Source organism: Echeneis naucrates, chromosome 13 (assembly GCF_900963305.1).
Source record: "Echeneis naucrates chromosome 13, fEcheNa1.1, whole genome shotgun sequence".
Classification (NCBI taxonomy): domain Eukaryota; kingdom Metazoa; phylum Chordata; class Actinopteri; order Carangiformes; family Echeneidae; genus Echeneis; species Echeneis naucrates.
In genome coordinates this window covers 17,004,424-17,011,351 of record NC_042523.1, presented here as the reverse complement: position 1 = coordinate 17,011,351, position 6,928 = coordinate 17,004,424, and the positions used below count along the sequence as shown (strand labels likewise).

The 6,928-nt window shown below is 42.1% G+C and overlaps 1 long non-coding RNA gene across 1 annotated transcript; it reads left to right on the top strand.

Moving 5' to 3' along the window:
- Nucleotides 1-259: 259 nt before the first annotated feature.
- Nucleotides 260-3,851, top strand: LOC115053591 (uncharacterized). Its single transcript, XR_003841463.1, has 3 exons — nt 260-318; nt 2,202-2,258; nt 3,697-3,851. It is a non-coding gene; the product is annotated as an uncharacterized LOC115053591 (long non-coding RNA).
- The last annotated feature ends 3,077 nt before the right edge of the window (nt 3,852-6,928 follow it).

Below are 6,928 nucleotides of genomic sequence, written 5' to 3'. Positions count from 1 at the left end.
ACCTCTAAAATGCCAGCCAACAAAAAACAACCCCAGTTTTTGACCTGGCTCTTTATAAACTGACAGTCACTTTCCTTAAAATATTCAGAATGAAGGCCTGCTACATGTAAATGAGGGGTTTTACATCAAAGAAGCTGCTGCAGAGGAACAGATTTCGTGCCTTAACCTAAAGGTTCCACTAACCTGGTTGCCTGCGCGTATGTAAACACAATGAATGTCAAAGAGACAGACAGGAAGACCTTGCGAGAACGATGGCGTATATGTTGTGGTGCAGGAGAAGAAAGGACGGGGCAGAGACAAGTTTAAGAGCTACGGTCTGTAAGTTAATGATCACAGTGATCCCTTTCTCGCTCTCTCTCTTGCTCTTGTCCTTCCTCCCTCACACGCTCTCCCTTTCTCTTTCTCCACTAATGAAGCACCTAACAGAGTTGTGAAAAGAAGAGGGGAAGACAAAAGAGGAGGTAAAAAGGCAGCATTAGTCCAGGCTGAGTGCCTCTGTCTTGTCAGCTCGAGAGAAAGAATGAGAGAGAGTGAGACTCGGCTCCAGCATCTGTTTGATCATTAACTCAGTTATAGCCAGACACAAATATAAAACCTGTCACCCCTCCTTGTCGCCTCTTTTGTGTACTCAATCACAATTATTGAGCTCAGTTTCATCCATCAGTGCTTGCCAGTGAACTTGTCTCGCCCTTCTTCTTCAACAGTAGCCATGAAGTACATGACTACTATCAGTTTCTGCTTTCTGTTCTCACGCAGATAAAAACACAAAGAAACAGACATCATCAGTTCATCACCCCCCCCCCCCCCCCCCCCCCCCATGCAAACACTAGACAGCCATAGAAAAAAGTATCACTGCTATGTTTAGTTTAGTTCACGTTGGTATTTAAGGGGAAGTGATGCATTGCTTTTATACGGCTGCATGTCTCTCTCTCTCTCTCTCTCTCTCTCTCTCACACACACACACACACACACACACACACAAACACTTTTCTCATAAACCATATGACACAAACCAGACTGCAGAGAGAGTGTGGATAAGTGAAAATCCTGCTCAGCTAATAAGGCAAAAATGAAGTTCCTAAAAGGGAAAAAGAAAGAGAAATACAAGAAAGAAAGATACAAAGAGATACAGAAAGTGGAGGGAAATGGCTGAAACGCGAGATTCGTTTTTTAAGGCAGTTTTCTGGTGAATATCGTAAAAAAAAAAACCCCAAAATGGTGAGGAGATAAAAAAAGAGGGGAAGAAAAGTTAAAGCAAAAGCAGAAAGGCTGAAAATGAGACAGAGAGGAAGGAGAAAGTGATTTGGGCAAAGTTTCCCAAATGTGATTAAGAGTAGGAAACCAGGCAGACCGAATGTAGACCACAGTCCCCCCCCCCACCCTCACAACCACGACTAACCCCCTAGTTAAGCCTGTGTGTGTATGTGTGGGTTTGTCGACATGAGACAGAGCGCTCACAGGGGAGTGACATTGTACTCTACCCCAGCCCCTTCAGTGGCCTGCAATCCTTCACCGCAGCAGCTCAAACCTTTTTCTCTGTCACACTATCTTTTTTTTTTTTTCTTTTCCTTAACCTGTACACTTCTGGATTTTCTAAATATGTCTCTGTCTGTAGCAGATTCAACCTGTTGGCTTTGCGAGTTTTATTCAATGAGCATCAGTTCACTTCCTTTTACAGCAGCTACCCTGCTGCTGCTCTGCTCCAGCTAAAAGTTGTTCTTTCCGTAGTTTTTTTTTTTTTTTTTTGACTGGTTGTGGTTTGGGGTTATTTTTTTCTTCATTATATGTAAAAGAGAAACATTTTCCACTTTCAAGTTGAAGTTAGAGATTGACATTTACATTTATGTGTACAGTCAGTGAGACAGCAGCCAGGGTTTGAATTTGTCATTTTCGATTTGCCATTTCCCCCGTTTACAATGGAATGCAATGCTGAACTATTTCTTTTGTTGGCGAAAATACATGCTATGACCTACCCATGATGTAACAGTATCGCTTCTCTCTGTGAGTGGTGCCATTTGGACCACTGAACAGCACACGATAAAAGCATGATTGAAAACACAACAGCGCCTATTCTCCCTTCTTCCAGTTCTCACTGTTTTTGCTCCCATAGAATTTGTACACAGAACCTTAAATGAGCAATTTGTTTATCTCATTTATCTTTTTTTTTTTTTTTTTTTCTCTCCCTCTCTCTGCTTTTGCAGCTCTGGCCAAGATTACATCTCTATCCTCACAGTGCCAGACACACACAAACCATCCACGTAAGTATATATCTATCACTATTATTCACCAAATGTCCAAACAAACATCTGTCACACTCAGCAGGTCCGAACCAGGATCAACAGTGAACCGTTGCAGGAACAACAGAGAGTGAGTGAGTGAATGTGTGTTTGATGGTGGGTGTTCGAGCTGGGGCCAGTTTTAATGGTATGAGCTCATATATGGTATACACACAACTACCTCATCAAATCTGCCAAAATATCTACACTTTATGGGAAAACTATAAAGTGTTACCATAGCACACAGCGCCCACAGCGTGCACAGTGTTTAACAAGTGTCAGTCAGTATCAGGCTTTGAATAAACGTGAAATAAAAGTAAGAAATCTTGACCCACACCCCATCCCCATATCTGCACCCTCCCTCTCTATCTGTCTCTCTCAGACACACACACGCATTTACGGACATTTATTTATTTGTGAAGAAAAGGTGTGACAACAGAGAATGAAGCTGAAACTAGAGGGGGGTTTCCTTAGACTTTGTCCAATCAGGACGCAGGAAACCAAGCCCTTCCGTTGCACATACACACACAGACGCATACGCACAAACGTACTCTTGCACTCACCTCGAAGGAAGTATGAGCAAAGCAGATTCACCTAATCTTTCTTACACTAAGTCCAAGTTCCCGGTTCCGCGTGACACAATGGGCACATGTACAAACTCAAACATACAAAAATTCACATGATATGAAGCGCATTCCAACACATATTTCTGACTCTGTTATGTGTAACACACAGTTAAAATGTTGATTACTTAACCTTTTTGCAGTGTGTATTTGGTGAGCATGTGTTCATAAAAAAATGGGTTCTTGCATGCATGTGTGTTGATGCTTATATGTGTGTCTGTGTGTGAGTTTTGGCGTACATGTGTGTATGGGGAAATGGGCTAATTTGTCTGTATATCCTGACCATGTTCATACACGCTCCTGCCGCTGCTTTAATGAGGAGCACATTTGAGCTGATATTACTTCCACATGACATGGAAATGGGATGGTGGGGGGGGGGGGGGGGGGGGGGGGGGTTACAAACCATGTCCATTCGTCGTATATGCTTCAGAATTGTTGCGAAAGTCATGGAGCTAAGTGGGAAGCTGCAGCAATAATGTGAGAAGAAAACATCAAACATGTAGAGTCCTCAATGGAACTCAATATATACCCAAAAGAACAGGATTTAAAAAATGGAGACAGTAGGTGATGAAACTGTTCACTCACTTGAGGTATTCGTCAATGGAGATTCTGCCATTGTGAAGTATGACTACACCTAACTTAAAATGTGAAGTTAGCACTGTGGTCCTTGGGATAAAGCACAAAAGCCTGTTTCCTTAGCTTAACTGTATTTAGTGGTTTAGTTTGACAATAAACCATCAGGTTTCTGAGTTTTCTTTTTCCACAGAAAAGGTTCTGACCTCCTTGTTCTTATTTAGGAACATAAGGCATAAACACCTGGTGAAGTTAGGTTCTGGCCTGTGAACGTTGAAGACAGCGTGCAGCCAAACACCACCCTGGTACTGTACATCCACATATGAGCCTCTGGAACAGAAAGGTCTCAATGAGAAAATACTTTACCTTTGTTGAGATGGAAAGGAGTGCCTCCAGAGGGGATCTCTTGCTGGGGGCGTAAGTGTCTATGCGTCTGTACCACAGTCATGTATGAATAAAGTGAAAAACATTTATACCGCCACAAATTTGTATCTGGTACATTATGTCACCTGTCGTCTGACAGCCATTCAGTTTGTAATCAAGCACGTTTTAGAAAAGCTTTCATACAAAACAATTGAAATCAATAAAATAAGGCATCAGTCTCAAATGAAATCCTTGTTTCTGGACTTGGTTTGGCATGTTGACAAATGATTCCTTTGTCTGACACACATGTAAGGGATGGAGCTGCACTGCTAGCAAATCATTCAGTGTCCAAAAGAAACAACAAAGTCAAGGAAAGGAGAGAGAAACAGATAAAGGTTTTACAATTGGAACTGAGAGGACTGAGAGGAAATCGGAAAGAAGAAAGATAAACAGAAAAGTTGTGAGGGACAGAAACACTCTGGCCTTTTTGTTACCTGAGAGACTCCAGAGAACCGAACCTAGGCACATGTGAAAAAGTGCAGACCTGCACCACGAGCCAGTTCACTTCCCCTCGAGCAGAAATGAAAACAGGAGGAGAAAGAGAACGAGGCAGAGAATATGGGGGGATAGTTAACTCCCGAGGTCCAGAGGAGAGCAGACGGGGAATAAAATAAGAACTGAACCAAACGGAGACCCTGAGGGTACGAGGGAGGAAGACGAGAAGGTTCAGAGTGGATGAGGAGATGAAGGGGGGAGGGGAGGAAAGGAGAGGATGAGGAGGTCATTAAAGAGCTCTAATGACCTGCTGATTGACGAGGGGCCCAAACTCTGACCCCAAATTACTACAGAGCCTGAGAACCAGCCCTGTGCTCTACATGTGTGTGTGCAGGTGGGCACCCACAAAGAGGTGAAATACACACACACATATTTTAAATGCTTCCCATCATTTGCATTCAAGATAACTTACATGATTCACACGTGTTTTCTTTAGTGAATGTGGGAGAAAACACTGGCTCTGTGACACATCCAGGCAACCTGTGACAGCTGAGGTGAAGCTAACTTTTACCTGCTGTACTGGCCTCTTTTTCTGGTCAGTGAGTTTATGAAGACGTCCGAGGCGTCCAAACATCGCTATCACTAATCCCCATTTATATTTTCTCACAGATAAACAGCGCTAAACCTGCAACCACATCAGCAGCTTTGTGAGGAGCATGGCATTGAGTACAACTCTTAACATTTGTATGTTAAGACTTTTATTAACACTAAGCTGTGCACTAACAAAAAGTACAGCTGAAGCCGACAGGAATGCCTTTAGTCATGCAAGAATCACGTCAGAAATGAAAATACTGAGCATGCTTAACGTTTGACATGATACTGGTAGTTATTATAAGTTATTACAGTTCACCCTGAGGGAACATGTTTTATTATCGATAGTGGTTGAGACATTTCACTCAAAACCATAAAAGAGAGGGTCATGATGGTGCTACAGGAAAAAAGTCGGAGGATTGCCAAAGCCATCAGGATGAATGCTTTTAGGAGCAGGAATGTCTGCACAACATTTCATTGCAATCCATCTGAAACTGCCTTACTGGCTGTAGACACCATTAATCAAGATTTATGGTCTAGTCATCGTACACATGTTTACCAAAATATATCAAAAGCTTAGAATCCTGAGTTTAAGCTTTAACTGACTGTTGAAAGAGCTGAGATGTTGGTCAAATGAATAGTACGATTTTGTTGTTACCACTGATTTCTACTTGGACTTGTAACATACAAAGAGCTCCCCACCTGTCTGTAACTCTGACACATCACAATGCTATGTTTTTTCATGACTTACAAATGTCACACACACACACACACACACACACCTACGCACAAACACACACACGCAGACATTAAGATACAGAAGCAGCCAAGCATTTGTGGACAAATGAAGACCAGATGAAGCAGCCAAGAAATACAACTGAAACACATGTTCACACACATAAACACACACACACACTTGTTGAGTCTAAGCCCATGCTTCATTTAGATCTGCAACCACAGCTCTAGTCCTCTTTTCATTTTCTGTAATCCCTGTCCTTTCTCTTGTGCACACACAAGCAGTCGCACAGCAGGAGCAGCAGCACTGCTCCGTCATTACCGAGCTGTAAACTGCAGAAATCTGTTTGGGCCTGGTTAACATGCAATAAAACTGATTTTCCACTCCCTTCTCCCCTCACCCTCTGCCCCCTCCTGCTTTTTTATGAGTAAACAAACAAAGGTGCTTTTGTTGACAAACACAGTCACTCACACCCGTTGGTTAATGCCGCACATGTTTACAAAATGGCAGGAACATACAGATTTTGGTGGGCGAGAGATAAATGGAGCTCATTCTTTTTTTTTATGTGCACTATTAAAATGGTGGTAAATTGTCAATATTTCCTTTGAAGTGGGGAAAAAAAAAAGCCATTAGTAAGAATCATAAACACAAGAAACTGGTTGATAAATGGGTCCAATACAATATGCAGGGCATCTCTCTGTATTTAGTCCTCTGTTAGAAATTCTGGTCTGTCTCATATCAGCGAGGTTTCCTGTTCACTATAGACTGTGGAAAACAAGACATTCATGAAGACAAAAATGCAATATCTAAATACACAATGAAACAACATCCAAGTACAAATCCATCCAAACACAGCTATTGAAATCATCTCTGTCAAAATTAAAGATAAAACAAGATGAAACAAATACCACACTGAAAGAGGAGAGGGTGCCAGAAAAAAAAAAAAAAAAAAAAAAAACAGAGTTTGAGTGTGTGAATGTTTGTGTGCGTGCGTGCGTGTCTGTGTGTAATTGATAGGAGATTTTGGCCCAAAGCTCAGTATGACCTCATTGCTTGCCTGATTCTTCGAGCGTTCACAGTTTTACACAAGCTTAGGATCAGGTTAACACAGCACTAGCACGCGCACGCGCACACGCAGAAGCATGATCACACATACAATCTCCACATCTTTCAACTGCCTAACAAAGCTACTGTCCAAAAGCGCAGACAAACCACAGACTAACTTGGCAGTACAATTGTGCAGTGTTGACACATAAACACCCACACACACT